The 23,366-nt window shown below is 45.9% G+C and overlaps 1 long non-coding RNA gene across 1 annotated transcript; it reads right to left on the bottom strand.

The window, feature by feature from the left end:
* Window positions 1–1,739: 1,739 nt before the first annotated feature.
* LOC126913160 (uncharacterized) lies at window positions 1,740–23,298 on the bottom strand. Its single transcript, XR_007707758.1, has 2 exons — window positions 22,350–23,298; window positions 1,740–8,263 (listed from the first exon to the last, which is right to left on the bottom strand). It is a non-coding gene; the product is annotated as an uncharacterized LOC126913160 (long non-coding RNA).
* Window positions 23,299–23,366: the final 68 nt, after the last annotated feature.

The raw sequence follows: 23,366 nt of genomic DNA, 5'->3' as shown, positions 1-23,366 counted from the left end.
GGCCAAGCACTGCAAGTGGTGCCTGCGCTGCTCCAGCCTCCCTGGGCCAGAGGGGTTCCCTTAGCTGGTCCGGGTGGAGGTGGAGGGAGGGAAGCCTTCTTACAGTGGTTATCCAGCCTACAGATGCTGGTGGTGTGTGCTCTTTGCTGCTGATAGATTTACTCTTCATCAGTATGATTCCTGCTGTCGGGATGAAGAAAAAGCTTCGGAAAAGAAATGGCAGCTGTGCTCTGGAGTTGGAGTCACAGCTGCCTCTCTAACAGGGAAGGAGCCAAGTGCTGTCAGAAGGAAATATCTCTGCTGGAGGAGGAAAGCTGGCACCCGTGGAGAAGGAGAGGCAGATGTAGGCTGGGCAGCCTGCACAGGGGTGCATGTGGCACTGTAGAACAAGCAGCACTATTCCTTTGCTCACCCTCCAAACTGCAAAAGTACTGTAAAACACATCCTTTCTCCTGCTGCAGTTCATGGGACCAGGGGCCGGAGTCGTGCAGAGGGGTGCTTGGTGGGGCTGTGGCTGAGGGCAGAAGAGGTGATGAGGTCTCTTCCTCTGCTCGCGGCTCTGCAAATTGCTTGCCATGGAGCCATGGGTCCGGCTGCAGATGAGTGGGGCTGTGCAGATGAAGCACACCCCCCCCCCAGCAGCACCCTGACAGCTCTGCAGATGCTGCCAGCACTGGCAGGGCAGCAAAACTTCCCCGCTGGCTGCGTTCAAGTGCGAGGCCCTTTAAATAATACACGGGCAGCACTGTTTTCTAGGCCACCTGATGTGATCATGCCTCAGGGCCCTCAGGGCTCAGACAGGGACATGGCTAACCTGCTGGCCACTGAGTGAAAGTTGCTCTGCACCTTCACCTGACAAGCCCCAGGAGGACACAGGGGACATCCATCTCTACAGTGGCTTCAGGGGAATTGCTGCCTTCCTTCCCACACCATCCATTGCCCGGGCAGGTGGCAAACAGCACCAGCCACTCCATCCTGGCCCCCTTTGCCAGCCTCCTCTGTTCAGACAGGCTCACAAACACTTACCCCTCTCTCAAGACCAGAAGTGGATTATCAGCAATCTTAATCCAACCCTACAGCCAAAATCTTGATCCTCCAGGTCTGAGTGCCTTTTGGAGACACCCGCTCTATCAGAGGGGCCTCTCTGTCAGAGAGGTGTGATGGAGGTCTCCATTACGGTAGCTAGTGATAGGACTAGAGGTAATGGCCTCAGTTGTGCCAGGGGAGGTTTAGTCTGGAAATGAGGAGACATTTCTTCTCAGAAAGAGCAGTCGGGCACTGGGACGGGTTGCCCAGGGAGGTGGTGGCGTCACCGTCCCTGGGGGTGTTCAAGGAAAGGTTGGACGTGGTGCTTAGGGACATGGTTTAGTGGGTGACATTGGTGGTAGGGGGGTGGTTGGACCAGATGATCTTGGAGGTCTTTTCCAACCTTAATGATTCTGTGATCCTGGAGGTGGCAGGAGGGCCCCTTTTGGTAGCCATTAAAAATTGCCCCACAGTTATAGTTGGTACACACAAGAGCCATAACTTAACCTGGTCCGTGGGATTTTTAAAGCAGTTTGACATACTTGTATAGACTTCTCACCAGCTGCAAAATACGTTTTTCTCAACAATAGCTGTATTTCTAAGGAGCCTGAAATTACGGTAATTTGTTTCCCAGCACAGAGAAAGCCCTGGGTATATTTCCTGGCTTTTGTTTTCCTTCATTATTTAACAGCAATGATACCACTGTATCCAGATGACTGAACAGTAGCCAAGCAGATTTGCATTTTATTAAATGGTATAGTCAGGCTGCAAGCAGCATGAGAGATTAAACCCAGTTGTCACAATTTCTCCAAGTCAGGTGACAGGATCCATCCCAAGGTGCTAATACAAAGCTGTATTTTCTTGCCTACTAGAATAATGAACTCAGCATGGATTTAAGAAAATTATTGTATTTCTAGACAATTTTTTTTTCAGAAGTGTAGGCTCACATTAACACACTTACTAATGAATGATTTTTAAGCAAACCAAATGCAATCTTTTTCAGCAATGTGTTCTTTTACTGCCAGGAGCTGGAAAATAAGAACAATAAATCATTGGGTGTAGAGAAGCTTAAGCAGATAATGAAGAAGTGCATGAGTCCACATAGCACAGTAAGTGAAATACAATTTTAAAATGCTTGAGAAGCAAGACAGCAGTTTGTTAAAACCTGGCTCTGCTCTGTGGACCTGCTCCTGCAGGCAGGAGAAATCATTCAACAGCTTCTGTGCTGCCAGTCACCAAATTTCTCCAGAAATACAGATTATTAGGCATTCAAAAAATATGGAATATTGAAACAAAATCATGATATGTTTTAAATGTATCATTTGTGCTTGTATCCAGAGTGGTTACTTGTTTGTTGTGGAAAGATGGAAGGCGGGTTGTTTGCCTTGAGTGAAAACAACAGGATTGTAGGATAACTGAAAACTGAACAGAACAGTGTTTGGGCCACATTTTGCTCTGTCATGAAGGGTTCGGCACTTTTATGTAAAATGAACCCTTAGCTGGATTAATCTGATGCATGTTAGGGAAAAAAGAAAAAATAAAAAAAAAAAGAAAAAAAAAGAAAAGAAAAAAAAAAAGAAAAAAAAAAAAGACATTTCTGAAATTCTGGTACTCATCCAGAAACCAATATTGAAACTGAGACTGCAAAACCCCATTATTTCCAGCTGACTAGAAATCTGTTGTGAAAATAATGCATACTAATACAGTTCTTCTTCACTTGTTTGTCTCAAAGTCCTATCAGCCACACTTTTCAGAGTCACGAGCGAGTTGAAAGGCATTTCATGAAAATAGACCATGCTATGACAGGGGGAAATCCAGTGGGTGAGGGTGGATGTGGAACAGCTTTGGGGCTCTTTTAATTTCTTTTTCTCTAACTTGGAGAACAAATCTTTTAGCCATCCAAAAACAGGAGTGAGAACCTCAGCCTCAGAAACTCATTAGTAGGATTTAAGTTATGGCTTATGGTATATTAGACAGAGAAAGTGTTAAATGGGGTTCACATTTTCTTATGAAAATTTTTCTGTAAAATGCACTTCTTATTCTATTTTACAGTTTGCTTGGTAGAGGATCCTAGCTTCTTTCTGGGTTTTGTACAAATAGAACAAGAATTTAGGAAAATGATCCTGAAACCCCAGTTGGGCTCAAACTACCCAAAGGCATACTGCACACCAGTGTCCCTGCTCCTATCCCTGCACTGCAACCAGGACATGCTGGATGGACAGTCTTCTAAAAACCACCTGAGCCTCAGCATACCACTCCCAAATTTGATTAGATTCAGCCCTGCCTATGAGATGTTTCATCAGGTGGGTTTATTCAGGATGAACCTCGCCATCCCAATGCCTTTGCCCCCACAGCCTTGGGAAATGTGGTCATGCAGCATCCCCAGCCCTACAGTCTGTTGTCCCCCTACATGGTTGGGAGCTAGCATGCCTCTGCACCAGACAGACTTCAAAAATCCAGGTTTTATGCCATTTTTTTGCAGATGGGGGACCAGCACAAAAAAGGTACATTTTTTTCTTCCAAATGCAGCAGTATCCTGATCCAGGCAATCTCATACTGTGAACCTTTAGGTAGCTAAACATCAGCTTATACAAGCTATAAAAATTACTGATCACTTTAATAATGAGAAAAGAGCGTTTCTTCCCACTACCTGTGATATGTTATGCTGCAGAGGGAATCTAAATTACAATAAAATCACAATAGAAAACTATCTGCAGAACGGTATCATCCTTCCTATGCAGCAAGTACACGGCAGCATACATGCAACGTATGTGCACATGCAGCGTGGTTTTGCTGGAAATGTAATTTGAGATCCCCAGTTCCCAGTAGCTGCTCTTGCCTGCATGAGGACATGAAATCCCTGAGGCACTTCATTTTGCTGAAAATGCCTACCCTTTTCATTTCCTCCAGCATCTCCCATCTGGAAAGTGGTCCTTGCAGAAAAGCGTCCATTGCAGCCACAGTTCATGGGCACATCATGTTTGGATGGTAGCTGCTGATGTTCTGTAATGGGGAGCTGCTGGTGGTTTAAAAAATGGCATTTATTGGTTGGAGAAGAGTTGTACTCCTGCGGCATCTGGAAAGTCTTACCTCTAGGAGGACGTGAGGAACACCAAGACTTTAGCAAAGGCAAAAGGTTTCCCTGAAGTAATAAAAAACACATTAAGGCAAACAATGAGGTGCATAAACTCTAATTCAGACAAGTACCTGAGGGAAAGTTGTACAGGTCCATCTTCTTACACTTGATTGCAGTAGTGAGACTTTGTGAAGGCAGGAGACAAAGGTCACCCCACCAATAAGAAAAGATATTGTGGAATAATTGATCTGTCAGTGCTACAGGTAACAAGTAAAGGTCTTGTCCTCAGTGGGGCACAATGGCTCTTCATTCTCCATATATTTAATAGGATGCAGTCTACACTGTGCTCAGCCTGGGGAAGGTCCCATAACACTTGCCTATGATCTCAGCAAGGTGTTTGAGGTCCATGGAGGTGTCAGAGGGCAGCCACTCCCACAGCTCAGGTTTGGCAGCAGCATCTTGTCGTCCCTTGGATTGTGGGGACGGCAACCTCTTCTCTTGCCGTTTAGGAGAAGACGGGTGAGCACGGCTGCTGCTGCAGCCAGTACCACTTCTGCATCAGCACACCATCCTCCCCCTTTTCTGTGTCACCATTCACACCGTTGCAAATCTCTGGCTTTGACAGCAGTTATAGTCCCATGTCATACTTCTTCTACAATCTCTCATTGGATGTAGAAAGCTGTATCATTAAAAAGGTTGTTTGCTATAATCTTAATTTTATGGCTCTAGCCACTTTAGTCTGGAGAAGATGAGGCTGAGGGGAAACCTCATTGCTCTCTGCAGCTACCAAAAGGAGGTTGTAACAAGGTGGGTGTGGGCCACTTTTCTCAGGCAACAAGTGATAGGACACAAGGAAATGGTCTCAAGTAGTGCCAGGGGAGGTTTAGATAGATAGCACATTAGGAAGAATTTCTTCATGGAGGGGGTGGTCAAGCATTGGAATGGGCTGCCCAGGGTGGTGGTGGAGTCCTCATCCCTGAAAGCATTCAGGAGATGTGTGGACGTGGCACTAAGGGATGGGACTTGGTAGGCTGGGTTGATGGTTGGACTTGGTGATCTTGAAGGTCTCTTCCAACCTAAATGATTCTGTGATCCTATGATATGCTTGGGTGTTTATTCAGCTTGAAGTCGGACATAAATGGTAGTATGAGGATGCATCCTGGCCTTGATGGTGAGTGAACACGAAAGGCAGCTAATGCTTGTTGAGAGCCTGCCTCCAAAGTATTTGGTACCCAGAAACGCTCAGTGCAAATGAGAGATGACACTGATTGACTACACAGCTTGGCCAGCTGGCCCCCAAACTTCCTCACACCTAGCCACTCACTCCTTTTCCCTGTGGGTGGTTACTGGGGGGAAAGTGTTGCATCTCCCAGAGAGAGGCACTTTGTTTTGATTCCAAAATATTATAGAAACATTAAATGGTCTTCTTTCAACTCAGGCATAGCTATATACGTATGCATTTACATGCTGTGTGGACTTGTGCAAGCCCCTTGAGCTTAATTTCTAGCCATGCAAGCTGGTGAAGTGGCTTGACCCCGGTCCCTGGGAAGAGCCAGGCCGTCCTGGGGAAGCCGATCAGGGACAGCTTTAATCCTGCTCCCTTTCAGGTGACAAAAAGCAGGGCTGGACCCACTGCAGTAAAATGTCCCTGTTTACCACTGTGCAGTGTACAGAACAGCCTGCTGTTGCAATAAAATATTTATAACTAATCATTTTGTTAAATGAAACATACACTTTAGTGCACCTTTTATAATTAACAAGCCATGTTGCAGTTAATTTTGCACATGATGTTTATTATCAGGTACTACAAGGATATATAGTAAGTACCTACAAACAACTGCCCATATTAAGCTGTAGTATTGCACACAAAAGCAATTAAGCTCTTGGGAAGCTTAGTATTACTCATTTGCAAACAGGAATAAAAGCGAGACCTTTGCCAAACAAAAGATTGGGTTAGTGGGATGATAAAGCCATCAGCCTTGCAATGAGCGAACATGTTACTGTGAGGCTACACCGATGAAGGGATGGGGATGTTTTAGCAGAGACTTTAATGAAGCTGGGGTTTGTTGACAGATAATGTTTAAAGATACGTGTTGGGTCAAGTTGTACTTAAAGATACATTAGATGACCTGAATGTTGGCATTAACACTGAAATACTGATTCGTGTTCTGAGTAAGGCATCCTCACTGCATTATGACTACACGAACATAGCTAGCATTTGCCATTAAGTTGTCTAATTGGCTGATTAGAGACTGAAAGAAGAAGTTTGAGAGGTTTGGGATGAGCTGTTTTCCTCAAGTGAAACCTCCAGCACTTGCTATTCATCTTGTTCTGGATAAGCCAGAGACTGTGAATGTAAGGAGCTGTGAGAGATCTCGTGCTATGAGTCCACCAACTCGACCCCAGCCATGCCGAGTGTTAAGCTGTCTCTCATTTCTGCTGCCATCATTTCCCACCACTGCCTAGGAGGACAAACCTGATCAGGAAGAAGTTACCAAATGGACTTTGTCTTGCCATCAGTACAGCAACAGTAGGCTCAAGACAGCTAAACCTCACAATTTTCATATTGCAGACATAGTCTGAGGAGACAGCTCCAAAGGTGCATTAAAGCATCTTCTGGGAAAGAGCTATCCCTTGGATAGAGCTAGCAAGATGGGCATCCTTCCCCTTTTCTCCCTGTCTGGCAGAACAAGTGGGATTTCCAGCACTCAGGCCATGACAAACTCTTTTATTTCCCCACTTGGTGCTGATGGAGCCCTTCTTGACAGGTAGCACCTGGAGGCTCCCCTGCTGCTCTCCTCTCCCCCAGCTCATCCCCAGGGTCTTGGGCAGCTCAGTTCCTGTCCCTTCCCATGCCGTGGGGCCACACTTGAATGGCCAGAGGTCTGTAACTCCCGACAACCAGCAGGATCTGGACTTCCCCGTGAATTATCTGTCCTCAGGGCATTTTGTGTCTTGCTCCGCAGGCTGGGGCTGGCTCTACTGGTTTTTTGGAAGCTGGCAATTCTCACGTATTCATTGCTTTTATTGGTACTCTGGGTTTTCTCTTTGCAAATTGCTGAGCAGCTTTGTGAAGCTGATGTGTGCCTTCAGCTCTCGCTGCCTTAATCGCTGGTCCTTTGGTAATGAGTATCTACAACATGAATTAGCCATCTGCTAAATACTGCCCTGCTCTACGTGTGCCAAATCCCCACATCCTTATTTGGGCAAACCTGCCTTTGAGGAGGAAAAATGAGTTTCTCTGCAAAATGTTTCTTGGCTGTTTCTTTCTTTCTTTCTCTTTTTTTTAGGGCTGTGTTGATATTTGGCTCATGTCCTCGGTGGGAGAACTCCCAAGGTAAGCATTTACGTTTCGAATACAGTACAAAAACAGGTGAAAAGGTCTTTAGTGTTGCTCAGTTTGAATGCTAATAAAATTCATGTGATTTTTCACTGAGTTTAGCTTTCTTCTCTTTATCCTATATTATCTCGATCTGCCAGCAGGGTCATTGATGCTCCCCAGACAGCCCTGCTCTGGTGAGGATCACCCATTCTGTCGTTGTTGCACCCGTTTCTTTCTTTATGTTTGCCCTGAAACTGGGAGCAGAACAGCTGCAGGGATGTGCAACCAGACAAAAAAAATTCTCTTTTCCTTTTTCAGGAGGAAGCCAGCAGATGGTGCTTACTGTCTGTGCACGATTCTCGGAGAAAGCCTATGAGAGCTCCTGTCCGGCTCAGCTTGTTCCTCTGCTACCCACTCGCTTATTTATGGAAGTCACCCGGGGAGAGCGATGAGGCTCACAGCTACTTGTCACTTTTCAGAGGGCTGAAGGATTGGACACTGAAGCAAAACACATCCTACAGTGTTGAGAGCTTTAGGATTTGAAACCCCTCTGATTTGGGCTGTTTTCATGGGCTGTTTTCTCAAAATGCTGCTTTGCTGCCACCATAATCATTTGTTTTTTCTTCTTTAGAATTGGAAGGTGGGAGGAGGAGAGGGAGTTTTATCATCTCCTTGGACAGGTTTCAAAATGCAGCTCGCAGGAGCAGTCTGTATGAGACAGCTTTTGCCTCTTGTATGAGGTTGCTGAGGCCCAGGGGAGCCTGTGCAAGCCGGGATAATTCACAGGGAATATTGATCAGCGTGTGCTTACAGGAGGGGTGCTCTGAGACCTCTTCAGCCTGAAAGAAAAGAGTGAAAAATATCTCAGAAAAGTACCTTCCTGAGACATTCCCTGCACCAGTGAAGAAGTGCTACCCATCATAGAATCGTATAATTGGCTGGGTTGAAAAGGACTTCAAGATCATCAAGTCCAGCCATTAACTTGACCTACCAATTCCCATCACTAAACCATGTCCCTTAGTGCCACGTCCACACATCTCTGAAATACCTCCAGCAACGGGGACCCCCACCATTCCCTGGACTGCCCATTCCAATGGTTGGCCACCCTTTGCATCAAGAAATTCTTCCTGATGTCCAACCTAAACCTCTCCTGGACAAACTTGAAGCCATTTCCTCACATCCCATCACTTAGAAAAGAGACCCACACCCACCTTGCTGCAACCTCCTTCCAGGTAGTTGCAGAGAGCAATAAGGTCTCCCCTCAGCCTCCCCTTCTCCAGACCAAACAACCCCAGTTCCCTCAGCTGCTCCTCACAGGACTTGTGTTCCAGGCCCTTCACCAGCTTCGTAGCCCTTCTCTGCACACACTCCAGCACCTCGATGTCCTTCTTGAAGTGAGGGACCCAAAACTGAACACGGTATTCAAGGTGCCAGCTCACCAGTGCCAAGTACAAGGGGACAATCACTTCCCTGGTCCTGCTGGTCACACCAGTTCTGACACAGGCCAGGATGCCATTGGCCTCCTTGGCCACCTGGGCACACTGTAGGTCCTTCCTGCCAAGGGGAGAAAGCTGTTGGATGCCCACCTGTGCTTTGGGAGGCTGGGGAGTACCTGTGGAGAAGCACATCAGGGCTCCCGGCAGGCTGTTCAGTGTTTATATATATCTGAGCTATGCTGTCATTTGTTGAGCAAGAGTGCAAGCACAAGAGTGCTGAGGATGAAAAGCTCTATTGAATGTTTACACCATTCATACCCATTCAGAGACCTTAACTTGTCCTTCTTTATTCATCGATCTGTTTCCTTTCAACAGACACACAAACAGAACAGAAAATAGCCCGGCAGACTGCACCTTCCCGTGAGCACATCTTTTATTAAATATTACTCTCTTTCTCTCATTCTTTGTAGCAGGATTATTAGGACTCCATTAAAGCAGTGATTTCTACCTCCAGCCATGAGTCGACAGCTTTAGTAATAGGTAACAATTTTGCTGATCTCTAAAACCAGCAGGAACTTCATTCAAGATAATGTGCATCCGATCCGCTCTCCCTGCTTCCAGGCCTGCAGCCATTCCGGGTTACTGTGGCCCCACCACAGCGGTGGTGATACCTCCATTTCCAGTAGTAGCCTGAAGTTTCAATGTCTCCTTTGATGATGGAAGCAGAAGCAGTATTCTCTTTTTTTTTTTGCATTTTTTTTTTCTGTTTGAAGGATTACCTATTGTAAAAGCCCAGCTAGGTTTTCTACATGGGAGGGCAATTTAGAAACACATCAAGGCTGGTTAGAAAAGGTACTGGTCTTGTGGTTGGGCTGGACTGGTTTCCTGACTACTCTTACCAACTTTGGCAGCTGACCAAGGATTGCCAGGAACCTGTGCTGCTTGGTGCCTGCTCCTGACAGTCAGACCTTCATTCTCACGTTTTCTCAAAATATATAATTTCTTCCTGACTGCAGGTTAGCACTTGGTGAAATCTCAGAAATATCAGTGGTTTTCTGAGACTGTCAACTGGTTCTTTTTACCTCGCTGGAAATTATGCAAAATAAAAATCTCTGACTGACTAAAAACTGTGTGATCTGTTCATATGTGGGTAGTGTGAATCAAACATTTTTCTAAATTATTTAGATGTGTCTAGATTATGTCTACGCTTGAGCAGAGGAACTGAGAGGTTCCTCTAATACCCAGTCTGCAAGAAAAAGGGCTTTCATATTCAGCTCACTTTCTTTCCTGTGTCTGGGACCATGGTGGGACCACAGCTCCCCTCACAGAAGGTGAAAAGTGCTCAGCAGCTCCGTGGCCCCGTTTCAACAAAGCACAAGCAGTTGCTAAACATTGAGCTCGGCGGGAGACATGCAAATTTGCTTCCTTGCTTTGATGGATTGAAGACACAGAAAAGTCTCTAAAACCTGCTTTGCTACCAAGGAAGTCAATTGCAGAGCTCCTATCGATTTCAATGAGAGAAAAAACCCTTCCAAGGGTAAGTAAATAAATATAGCTCACCACTACAGAGATCAGCACTCTCACAGCTTTGAAATGTGAAATGCTGAGCATCTCTAGCCTGACAGCGAGCATGCTTCATCGCCCAGCCCAGACCTTCCCCCATCCACGCTGCCTCCATCTGCCCCCAGGAGCAGAGCGAGAGGAGTCACGTCTCCTCCGGGTCACCTTGGGTTTCCATAGTGACTCTGTGAATGCGATTGTCTTATCAATCAGAACCTCCGTTACTTTCATAAGCAACTATAAAATCTCTTCTGGTTTCTATAGCAACCGTCTTTAAACCCATATATTTGTTTTCTCTGGTCTTAGCTGAATTGTTGGAAATAGTGCAAATTAACTGCTGGTGTGATGTTTCTTACATTTTTTCCCCTTTAGCTATCCTATACTGTCATCCAGAACAACCCTTGTGATGAGGCTATTGTCCTTTTGCTTCAGTTACTCAAAGGTCCTCTTTGCTGCATAACTGCAAAAGCAACACGTCTTAAAAATCATCATTTTCATGAGGAATATGAAAACCTGAAACCTGAGGAGTTCAGTCTTTCCCTTCCTAGTTCAGGGCCTCATGTCACTCTGTCCCCAGGCACTCAGAAGAACAAGCAAGTGGTGATATTTTGTTCCTCTATATCTTTCTCGTGATAGTATGCAAGAACAGAGCCTTCCTTCCAGTAACCTCAACGCAGAGCACAGTCATCACTTAACAGCAACACTGCGAGTTAGTCAAATATTATTGTCTGCATGGTGTGAAGAGTGTGCACAAAGTTAATGGCCCATCTACACTGCAGACCCAAGAGATGTCAAGAAGGTTATTTTTTTTCCAGCCTAAAAGTCGCAATTGCAGACAAAGCTGATATCACGTTGTCTATGGTTTCATTCAGCAGACAGCAGGCAGACATAAAGTTATCTGCAATAGCTGACTCTGGCACAATGACAATAACCCTCTTCATCATCTGACTATAAACACCCATTGCTTTTCAGTCTCGCAAAGCTCATTTTTCCTGGGTAGATCATAAATGGAGAATGTGTTTAATTCAAGGTTATAAAATTAGTAATAGATAATTGCTCAGCTCTGAAACTCTGGGGCAGGATTTTTGGAATCCTAGGCAGCAGCAGATGCAGCCACACTTGTAACTTTGTGCAACTCCAGCCTGCTTAAAAAAGTAGATGGGACCCTCCAAGGGGAAGAAAGGACCTGGACTCCACCTGCGGTGCTGGCTTCTAGCTGCCCTGGGCTTTTCTCTTCCTTCTACCCCTGCATTAGGAAAACAAAGTTGGGTTTGCAAGATGACAGAATGGTTTGTTTCTCTCTTCATTTCTAACCTGTGCTAGAAGCCATCACTTGGTCCCTCCAATGTTTCCCCCTTGCCCAGAGCTGGCCCTGGTGCCTTGTGCTGGCACCACAGCAGTAGCAGCTCCAAGGAGAGTTGGAGAGGATCAGGTGTGTTCAGAGTCCACAGAGGAGTGAAAGTGTTTGTGCTCAGTAAGAAAAGCAACCTGCCATTGGGTGTGGGAAGCGAGTTGCTGGTGGTTTTGCTGAGATGTGAGCTCAGGACCACAGCTCTGTTGTGTTGCTTTGGACATGGCAGACATCCCAGAGCACAGCACTGCAGCTCACTGCTCCTCACACTACATACCGCCGGCCTGTACAAACCCCAGCGAATAACCCACTGCCATAAATGCTTTGCAAGAAGGCAAACTGTTCTCACTGGGAGCTTGGCTGGAGCTGGTCCTCTTTCCCCAGCTCCCCGCATGTACTGGGTTTACATGGCAAGGTTTTGGTATTGGGGGTTGGCCTCTGTGAGAAAAGTCCCGTGTTAGATAAGGGCCAGTATCTGCTGACTCCAAGGCTCCCCTGCGGCCTGTGGAGAGGCCCCTGGTGGAGCAGGCTGTCCCCCTGCAGCCCACGGGTCCCACATGGAGCAGATCTCCACGCTGCAGCCCGTGGAGGAGCCCCCGGTGGAGCAGGTGGATGCGGCCTGGAGGAGGCTGCGGCCCACGGAGAGCCCCCGCAGGAGCAGGCCCCGGGCCGGAGCTGCAGCCCGTGGAGAGGAGCCCACGCAGGAGCAGGGGGTCTGGGGGGAGCTGCTGCCCGTGGGGGACCCGTGCTGGAGCAGTTTGCTCCTGGGGGATGGACCCCGTGGTACGGAGCCGTGTGGGAGCAGTTCTTGAAGAGCTGCTGCCTGTGGGCAGCCCACACAGGATCAGCTGGGGAAGGACGGCATCCCGTGGGAGGGACCCCACGGGGAGCAGGGGCAGAGAGGGACCGTGAGGGAGCGGCGGAGACGAAGCGTCAGGGACTGACCGTAGCCCCCATTCCCCGTTCCCCTGTGCCACTCAGGGGGATGAGGTGGAAGAGGGTAGATGGGGGAAGGTGTCTTTACTTTGATTTTTTTTTTTAATTTCTCACTGCTTGCTAGTAATAGGCAATAAATTACACAAATCTCCCCATGCTAAGTCTGTTTTGCTCGTGATGATAACTGTTTGTTGAGTGATCTCCCTGTCCTTATCTCAACCCCTGAGCACTTTTTATCCTATTTTCTACTGCTTTCCCTTTGTGGAGGGGGAGTGAAGAGATGGGTTGTGGTGGAGCTCAGCTGCCCAGCTTGGTAAAACCACCACACAGTGGTTTCTGCCCAAGCAGATGCCCCATGGCTTTCAGCTGAGAAGAACCCAGTGAAGGACCGTGAAGACAAAGAAGGGGCTGGAGCATCTCCTGTAAGCAGAGGCTGGGAGAGCTGGGACTGCACAGCATGGAGAAGAGGAGGCTCAGGGAGATCTCATCCATGTCCATAAGTCCCTGAAGGGAAGATGCAGATATCAGGAGCAGAGCTCACTTACAGCCTGCAGGGGAGATGGCAGCAGAAAAGGATGAGGCACACAGGAAAGCAATGAAACAATGCCAACTATCAGGAAAAGCTGCTTTCCTCAGGGAAATGCTTGCAGCATCTCGGCTGTCATTTCAGTGAAAAGCTGCTCTTGCTGGCTAAACCTTCACAAGAAAATTTGCACAACTTTGCTCTCCAAAACACAGGTAGTAATAGATTTAAGTCCATTACGTGTGACGTGACTTAATGAGAAAGTCTGAGACTGCTTAACACTGAGCTGTTCTCATCTAAATTTCAGGTGATACACAGGCAAGCTCAGAAGCCAAAGCCATAAAACACCAATCTTTTACCTCTGCCAATCTGAAGATGTTATAATATTTTCTGTGTCCACAGAGAACACTTTAATGTCTGTAGAGGCCACTGATACCATATTCTGGTTCTTTCTATCTAAATAGAAACTAAAGAACAAGTCTTATGAGGAGCGGCTGAGGGAGCTGGGTGTTTCCCTTGGGAGCCAGGGGGATGTGGGGTGGCCATCACTGGGGCATGCTGTACACATCACTGGGGCATGCTGTGCAGTCTGTGTGTCAACCAAGTGGTTTCCATGACAAAGCAGAGCGGTTCCTCACAAGGCACCCATCCTGTGCTGCAGGTGCTGAGCAGCTTGCAAGCACCTGTAAGCAGGAACGGAGCTGCACCAGCAGCACCATTTCTAATATACCCATGGGAACATCATTTATTCCCTCCTGTGGCATTTCAATGCCCTGCTCTCTGCCAGGTATTCAGCTGCATGTCCTAGTCATCTGCCAGGCAGCTGCTCCCAAGAACACAATTTTATTATTTATTCATTTTCCTGCTCCCGTGCCAATCAGACAGTGTCCATCCAGAGCCTGCCCTGGGCTTTCCCTTGGGTGCATGAGTGACTCCAGCAGCAATGAAGCCCAGCAGCTGTGCTGGATGCTGGGTTCCTCCAGAGCAATTCCGGTGGGACTGCCAGTAGGCAGACTGGTCCTGGACTTTGACACTCCACTCTTTGGGCTCTTGTGTCCCTGCAGGGTGGCATCAGTCCCTTGCCCTGGAACCACTTGACTTGCAGCCTTCCACTGAAGCATCTGAGCATCTCCTGCACAAATGGGAGCACCTCCTGTGGGAGGAACTGCAGGTAACCACTGGATATTGGCTTAAAACAGGGCTGGCAACATTACCATCTCCACCTGTCTTTTGAAGGAGGTGGGATGTGCTCTGAGCACAGTCATGGGGCAGGTCCTGCAAATGAGGTGGTGATTGGCCTACGTCATGGATCCCACCAGTGCCCGGGGTGATCCAAGCAGCTCTGCGTCTTCCTAGCCATGGCCACTTACACACAGGTGCTAGGCACCCAGATCCAGTTTCATTCAAAGGGCCTTTACGTACTAAGGCCCACTCAAATTTGTCCTCTGGCCCCCATTACAGCATTGCTGAGACATCCGAGATCTTAGTAATGGTGACCAAAGGACGTGCCTTTTCCCTGCTCTTCAGCAGAAAAGAAAGCTGGGGATTGAAGATGGGCATGAGGGGTGGGAATTGAAAAGGTTTAAGCTTCTTTTCAGACTCCAAATTTCCTTTGCCTTTTATCTCCCTTTTAAAGAGCAATTAAATTGTGGGATTTTGAAATAGGAAAGCAGTTATCTGAGTTCACCAGTGCTCATGGAGAGGCAGCAATCACCTCTTTGACTTCTGATAGCAGTGGAAGAAGGTGCATTTCTGTGTATATCTGTTACATCTCTGCAGGCATTATTGCTGGTGCATGCGGCAAAGAGCACTGATACCAAGTCCTGTGCTAGGCTGGTTACATGAGGCTGGGACAGATGCCTGAAGATACGGGGTCACAACAACAGGCATTGTCTGCATGCTCTAAAGGCAGGTAAGCAGTCTGCTGATTTCTGGAAGAAAGACTGGAAAAGGTTAAAGAATATAAGTGGGAGTGGATTGCTTTTTTTCTTTCCCCTGCAGGAGGAAATTGTGCTAAGGTCTGTGACTGCACCTCTGCGGAGGTGAAGAGGAGTGAGTTAGGTCTTCCCCAGCACTGCGTGAGCCTTGCCCCAGAGCCAGATGCACCCAGTGGGAGTTGCTGCAAGTCACCGTGCTTTTCTGTGGGAAGTTCCTCCCCTGAGACATTCCTGAAGGATTAGTCAGCTTCGCATGCCTCAGAAAGAAACGTGTGCTGCAGCTTCTGGAAAAAAAGAATAAGAAAAATAAAGCCAAGCAGAGCAGTAGCACAAGCCAGGGGAGCTGCCCGTGAGGACCAGGGGCCTGCACACCTGCAGGAGCTGCCTGGTGGAAGAGGCTGGATGAGGAAGGGTCTGGCCACAGGGTTCCTTGTGTTCATTCACATCCCCTGGTCACCTGCAAAGGCCAGGATGGCCGGGGAGGTCCCCAGCCCTCGTAGCAACCCCAGGTTGAGCCTATAGGTCAGAGCCTATTGCACTAAGCATAGGAGCAGATACATCAGTGAAAAGTGCTGTAGGTTCCAAGAGGAAAAGTCATCCCAGAGCAGAAAATTATCTCCATTTCATCCTTCTAGAGAAACGTGGCCATGCCGGAATATTTGAACTAGCCATGTGTGAATAGCACATCTCTGTCTAATTTTGGAGAAGTGTGCTGATAAATCAAATACATCCTGAGCAGCTCTGAATGTTCTGGTTTATTCTGGCTATTGGGTGGGACAGAAGAATAAACATGTAATTTGTGAGTAGACAGGCTGCATTGAAAAGAGGTGTTTTTTTCACATCAAATAATATGAAATTGCTTTAAATGAAAACCTGAATTCAGTGTTTTGATGCTGGTAAAAAATGGAACAAAAGTAATTTTACCACCACAAGAACATACTGTTTGGGCTTGAGACCAAAAATGTTTCCCAGGTTTCCCTTCTAGGCCCGGGAGGTACAGGCATCTTTCCACAGAGGGGGTTTTCATCGAAAAAAGTTAATTTGTTAGAAACAAACATGTTAGCTTCAACAAACTGGACAATGTTGAGAAAGGGACAGAATAGAAAAGAAAAAGCTTGCAGTAGGACATTTCTCCTGCTTGCTTTCTCTTTAAAATAAAGATAAAATAAAAGAAATAAAATAAATGAAAAGTAGCTTATTTTATCAAAAAATGGGAAAGAAAAAAAAAAAAAGAAGAATCTTTACTGCCTGTGAAGTGTATTTCTGACTTTCTGGCCAGCCCTTTTTGCTGGCAGGGCCATGAAGCCTGCGCAGCACTGACCTTCCCACCCCTGAGCAGGGGACGCATGTCTGGGGCCAGGGAGGACAAACCTCCTGTGGCCATGGCCACATCAACCCCACCTTGTCCGTCTCTTTGGTCCAGGACTGGGCAGGTGAACTCCATCATGTTCTGAAGCCTCAGCCCACTTGGCAGGAGGATCCACCTGCAGCCTGGCTTGGTAGACATGCTCCAGCTTTGTCTGCTTCCCACCAGCTGTGCTGGCGGAGGAGGAAGCTGCCTACAGGGAACACAGCTCAGCTTTCCAAAGTCTTCACGAAAGGAACATTGGGAATATATTTAAGATAGATTGAAGTGGTTGGCTTTGACTTTTATGAGGTTACTCCTGTCGTATATTTATTGAACAGATTGAAAACCTCATTTGAAGTGTTTTCTAAAGGAAGATAAAATCATTTTTACGCTACACATGCTAAAACAGCCTCTTTTAGAGACAGTCAGGCTTTTCCTTCTATTAACCCCAAAGTGAAACGGTGCTGAAAGCCATGGTTTGGCAGATTGCTTTCCATTTCAATAGACTTAAGTTTTCCGGTGTTTTCATCATTCCTTGACCAGCCCTGATGAAAGCTGCCAGGGCTGATGTCTGACATCAGTAGAGGTCTTGTGAGGCTTTGAAGGGACAGCTCCAATGAATCAATGCATTACTTAGAAAAAATCAAGGGCAGGGGACTTCTTCACTGTAATTTCAGTACAGCAAAAGGGGGAGCATCTTGCTGTGTCAACATGATGCGTTTTATTCACTGAACATCATTCTTTACAGGAAAGCAATTCTCAACTCTTCCATATTTAAGCAGGCTTACAGTGAAGGAACAGATTTATTTCTTCCTTTTGCTTTCCAAGCTGCAGACACAAGTGTTACCCAAGTGGTATCTCTATGGACTCGCATGGCTGGGCTCGAATCTGAAGCAGCAGCTCTCATTTGCAGGGGGCCTCAAGGCAGGAGTTAACCTTGAGACATGGTGTACATCCCAGAACATCACAGCTCTGTGCTATATAGGGTATTTCTTTAAAATGGTCTGTGATTCAGTTTTTCAGAAAAATAAAAGGATTATGCTTATGTTTTTTTTAGAATGCTGTGAATTAGTTGCTTTTCAGGTTGCAGTCATAACTAATCTCCCCTCTCCCTCTGCTTTTAATCCATAAGGATGTATACTGCAGATTATTGATTTTCATCATTTTAGAACATTTACCTTAAATTGGTGGCCGTGCAACATGCCTCTCTTGTGTGCTCACATCCACTGGACCTCTGGCCCTGGTGTGAGCTGGTAAAGTTTGATTTTCTCTGATTAGCCCTGATTTCATCAGCTGTGGGCCCCTCCCACTGTTACCAAGAAATATTTTGGCGTCACAATTTGGTTTCTGGCAGGTTCTGACTGCTTCTGTAGCCCTACCAGTCGGTTTGCCTGCTGGCACTGGCACATGCTGGTGGCACACAGAGGTAGTACACATCGGTGGCACGCATATGAGGAGGGAGGAAAAGCATATTTTCTCTGAAGAGCAGCTGTAGATGCGTATCCCCACTTCAGATTTGTTACAGACACCCGTATGATGCAATTTATGTCCATTAAAACAGCCTGTGCTGCATTACCTCAGACCTTAAATTACCAGGTAATCGTACAAATGGCGTGTCTGTCTGGCTCAGGCCAGGGCAGAGCGGCAGCTGAGCAGCACGCTGTCCCTTCCTGCAGTCTGGATCTCGGTGCTGGTGGCAGAGGTTGTGTGCGTGCCTACAGCATCGAGGGCTGTGCCCTTGGGAGCCCACCACCACGCATGAGCCGTGGCTGGCTTCCTACCCACACAGTTTGAGGTGCTGTGTGTACGTATGTGCGTGCATCTGAGCAAACATCATAAGGGAAAATAAGGATTTAAATGAGCAAAGACCCTCCTAAGACCTGTGGCTACATATGAAAACCAAACAAATCAACCTCCCTCCTCCTCCCCCATGGTAATCTCTTTTCTCCTCTTGCACGTTCTCATAAATCCGCCCTTGGTTATGCGGTGGCTAGTTGTCAGCACAGCTACATTTGTCCCCGTGTAGCATTTCAAGTCAAACAATGTAATGGCCCATTGGCTAAATGCTGACAAACCTACTTGGAATTCAGCAGGAGGTAAGGACTGAGTAAAATCTCAGTGAGGACTTTGGCACATCACCCCATGTCACACGAATCCTTGCGGTCTAGTGGAAGCTGTTTACTGACGTTGGTCTGCCTCCCGCTCTGCCTGAAAACTGTTTTAATGCCTTGTTGTATGAAAACATTCCTGAGGCAGGGATACTTCTTAGTTTCTATTTGCTGGCCTTTGTGTCTGGCCCGGCACAAAATATTGCCTCTTTGCAATGTCATTCACTGAAACATTGATATCAGCATGCATTTATGTGCTACTGCAAATCAGATGAAATACTACAGATTTATCCTTTATTTTACTGCAGATATGAATCACTGGCTAGCACACACAAACCCAGTTGTATAAGGGCTGCGTGAACATCCACCAAGTGCACAGGCCTATTACAGACAGCTGCTTTGCAATGGCAACACTGTTGGGTTACCTCATTATCACCCCAGCAGCACCACGGGAGACCTCAGCTCTGCTCTCTGCCATCATCCAGAGGTCGCTGGTGGCGATCACTTCCCAGACCACACGAAGTGACATTTGAGGTGCCGGTTTTACTTTAGAGTCATTCAGATACATCTGATCTGGAGATGCAGCTGCTGGAAACACGCCGTGGGTTACAGCATCAGCACAGAGCCCCCGGCCACTCCACAGTCCGAGGGAGGAGGTTCTCCTTCTGAACCTCTCCTTGGAGCATCCCTCTCCATCCCGTCCCTTGCAGGGCGATCCCAAGAGGGATGAGCATCATATGTTGAGGTCTGCCTTTAAAGCCACCCATCACTGCTGGCAGCATGGGACAGCCTCTGGAGCCTGTGCACCTGCATGCTGCTCTGCCCCTCTTTCGGTAGACGAGAGGTGGTACGTGAGGACAGTCCTCTTGTCCTCCAGGATGGGTTTCGTCAATTCCACAGGGAACTTTTTTTCCTACTTTCCCATGTGCATCCTACTTTCTGAGAAGCAAGAATATGGTCTGTCCACATTTGAAATTGACTTCCCTCAGGCAGAAAGGCTAGAGACCCAAATTTAAGGTATCTCAAACACTAAAAATGCAGACGTTGAAAGGTTTTATTATGCCTATTTTTTTTTTTTTTAAAGCAAGCAAACAAATCCCTCCCAGCGCCTCGTGCAGCCCCAGCCTTCCCCCTGGCAGGGCACCAGAAGCTGCAAAGTCCTTGGCTCTGTGTGAGCACTGCTCTGCAATAACTAAAACATTGGTGTGTTATCAACACTCTTTTCATCAAAAACCCAAAGCACAGCATCACACAAGCCTCTATGAAGAAAACAAACTTTTTACCAGCCAAAACGAGTACAATTACCATCCTCTGAAATCAACACCGGTTTGGGGGATTGATCAAGGTTCGTGGAATAAGCAGCGCCTGACTTGGACTATTACATAAACATGAATCTATTTATTTTTGGAACATTATTCAAAGAGGTGTACTGTGGCTTAATTACAGGGAGACAAAACACAAAATACAGATATATTCAAAGGCCCAAACATATCTCTACTGGAGCAGTAGAGACCCTGGTAATGAGGTACTCAGCTGTAACGGGGAAGTTAATACCTCCCCTCCACCACATCCCGACACTCACCTGGCAGCCCAATGTCTTTATTTGTAGAGTTAAGACAACTAGTACCCCTGGTTCACACAAATGAAGAGCCAGGACCCAAAGATCAATCATAGCAATGCTTCAAGTCCCTCCTTCTTTTATATATTGTTTTAAAGGGTGACAATTTCCTCTCTTTGAGCCTTTTGTTGCGTGAGTACTGTGATTCTGCTTTCACTCCTCCTCTCCCCAAATGAAACTTCCCTGGAAGACTTCCTACCACCTTTAGCCAGCACTACCCCGAGCTTTGAGAGGAGTCCTTCCTGGGCACAGTCAGCATGCCTGCCTCTCCCCAGGGCTGTCTTTTTTTTTGTCTTTTTGGTTTTGTTTCTCACCCCCACCAGGAGGCTTTAGCCAGCCAGGCTGAACCATTCCAGGCTGTAGTGCGCTGACAGAGCCCCAGAGTCTGCCCGTTAACCTGGTGCTAGGAGCATTTTGGTTCTACAAGTCATCTACTCAGATCAGAGTCCCCAAATCTGGGGGAAACCTGTGCCTAAGGTTTGTGCACAGGCAGCAGTGCATGCCATTGAGCTCTGTACAGCTGGTTAAGAAACAAAAAGAATGAAATGCAACCTGAGATGCACTAAGTAGACTACCATATGGTAACCCAAAACTTCTTTGTTTGCAGGAAGTATACTTCATAGTCCAGAGAGTTTATCTTATTATGGCTCCATCATTTGGATCACGTACATCCACAAAGCAAGCAAGATCTATTGCAAAAATGTGAGAAGCAGTAAATAAGAGGAACATTTCACTGAAGGACAAGACAATCAAGTGTTAAAATGCATCAGCCAAACTTTAATAATCTATGCACTGTTAGTCCATAAAAATATGCTAGATCGAACCTTCAAGAGTGGATATACAGTAGATAAAAGAATGAGGTTTAACTTTCTTTTGTCCTTAACCTTCTGTGCATCTAAGTTCTTAGTGGCTTAGAATACTTAATCAGTGCATCATTTCAAAATTTTTGTTCCACCAAATCTTTGAAAAAAATGTAATGGAAAAGTAAAATATAACAAATCTGGTAAATCTCAGGTGTTTTGCATAACTTCGAATCACATGAAATCCAGAATTACAGGAAGATCAAATTTCAGGCAATTCATGTGGTATGAGCTTATAAGAGTCACTTTAAAGACAAAGTTAATTCACAAGTCTTATGTTGGACAAGGCAATGGAAATTGAGGCATATTTCTACTCTGAGCTAGGGTTAATAACGACCCAGTAAGGCAGAAAGAGTAAGTGCTCTGAGTGTTTTCGATGTTTCGATGTATGTCCTTTAACATCTTTAGAGGGGATTTAACCTCCTTGTATACATCACACACGTTTCTAGGAATGTGACTGTATTCCTTAGACTTTTCTATGATCTTTGAAAGAAGCCCAAAGAATCCAGAATACAGCTTGAGAAAACCATTATCTCAGTAAGAATACATTGAATACTGATGGATATTCTCCTTATTAGTAATGCTGCAAGAGCAAAAAAGAGTTGTAAAGATTTTGTAGGGAATTTAGGAGACAAGCATTGTAAGTAAATGACTTAGCTCACACTATCCAAGACACTCCATCAAAAGGCTTTCAAAACCTTTTTGTAGAGCAATTGTTTTCTTCCTTTAGAAGAAAAAAAGAAAGACTCAGACCTTTGTGCAATAATTAATCAGTAACACAGTAAGAGACCAGTAAATCACCATGCCAATAAGATTAACCTGACCACCTATCTATTCCTTGCACTGCTGAGCATTGCTTCAGTATGCTGCAGCATGAAGGGAACTGCCATCCCGAACATCCTTGCCTCTCTGTTACTGATGAGATGAAAAGGGAAACAAACAAGTGGCTTTCATGTGTGTCTGGTAAAAGAAATTATAAAGCAAGAAATTCATTGAATTAGGGGGAGGGAAGAAGAAAAGAATTGAATCACTGATTTCTGCCTTTTTTTTTTTTTATTTTTTTTTTACCTCAGACTGAAGCCTAAGCACTCTAAGTATTTAAATAAGCCACTTAATCATTAGGGATCAAGCATTTACCACACTATTAGCTGCTATGTAAGTGTTCCAGAAACCTGTGAAAAAACACTCCTCTGTTCTCAGTACAGACTTCTTTTATGAAAGTTCATTAGAGGAAAAATAGAGCAGTACCTTCTCTCAAGGTAACTGAAGGCATAATTCATCACTCCTGGGCCAGCAAAGCTTCTTTCTGTAGATCCAGGACTAGATGTTCTGGCAGAATCCTACTTAAAATAAAATGTCCCCACAAAGCCTCTCTCTGATCAGGCTGTTTCCTGCTACAGCATCCTACTGATTTTGCAATGTAAGTTCTAGTGTCTTTTATAGTGCCAGAGCAATACTTTCCATTTCAGCTAGTAATAAACTAGCAACCAGTCATCTGTTAACCCTTGATGCTACCATTATACTGGTGTCAATGTACTCCACCTTCTACACTTCAAACAGGATTTTGAAATCTGATAAGACTTCCATAGCTTCTTCCAGCATCCAGTGTCACAGAATTACACATGGACTCCATGCTCCCATGCATCAGTAGAGATAACACCTTTCGGAATATGCTTCCAAGAAGAAAAATCCTTCCCTCCTGACTTCAGGTGCCTAACTCCATACCGTAGTTTGATGGCTCTCAGAACGCAGGTGATCTTTTTCAGCATCCTGTGCTACATGTACCTAAAAACTAAGCTCCATCGGACAGATTTTAGAGGAATTCTTAATTTTTAAAATTGCTACCAAGGTCTAACCAGAACCATTTACTCAGAATGGGATGAAAGAATTCTACTATTTCAGTTTGGTCTGCAACAAAATGCAGTAGAGCCTAGCTCAAGTGTTTAGCCATTTTTAGCATCTTATTCCAAACTGCAGATCCTTGTCTCTAAGGTACAGGATTCTGTACATTCATAACAATGCTTTCAACTCACTCCACAACTCTTTCTTCTAAGACAGACAATCATTTAGGTTGGAAATGACCTTCAAAAGACCAAGTCCAACTGTCAAGCTGACCTGCTGAGTCCCATGACTAAACTATGTCCCTTCTATCTTCTATGCTAAATGTTGAAGCTTTTTTTTTTTTTTTTGACTCTTGTGGAAGAACAAAACAGCCTTGTTTATCTGTCACCAACAGGGGGAAGGTCAATTATATAAAACACCAGA

The sequence above is a fragment of the Cygnus atratus genome, chromosome 1, assembly GCF_013377495.2.
Source record: "Cygnus atratus isolate AKBS03 ecotype Queensland, Australia chromosome 1, CAtr_DNAZoo_HiC_assembly, whole genome shotgun sequence".
Taxonomy (NCBI): Eukaryota; Metazoa; Chordata; class Aves; order Anseriformes; family Anatidae; genus Cygnus; species Cygnus atratus.
Note: the sequence above shows the minus strand (reverse complement) of the source record. Positions and strands in the feature narration are given on the sequence as shown.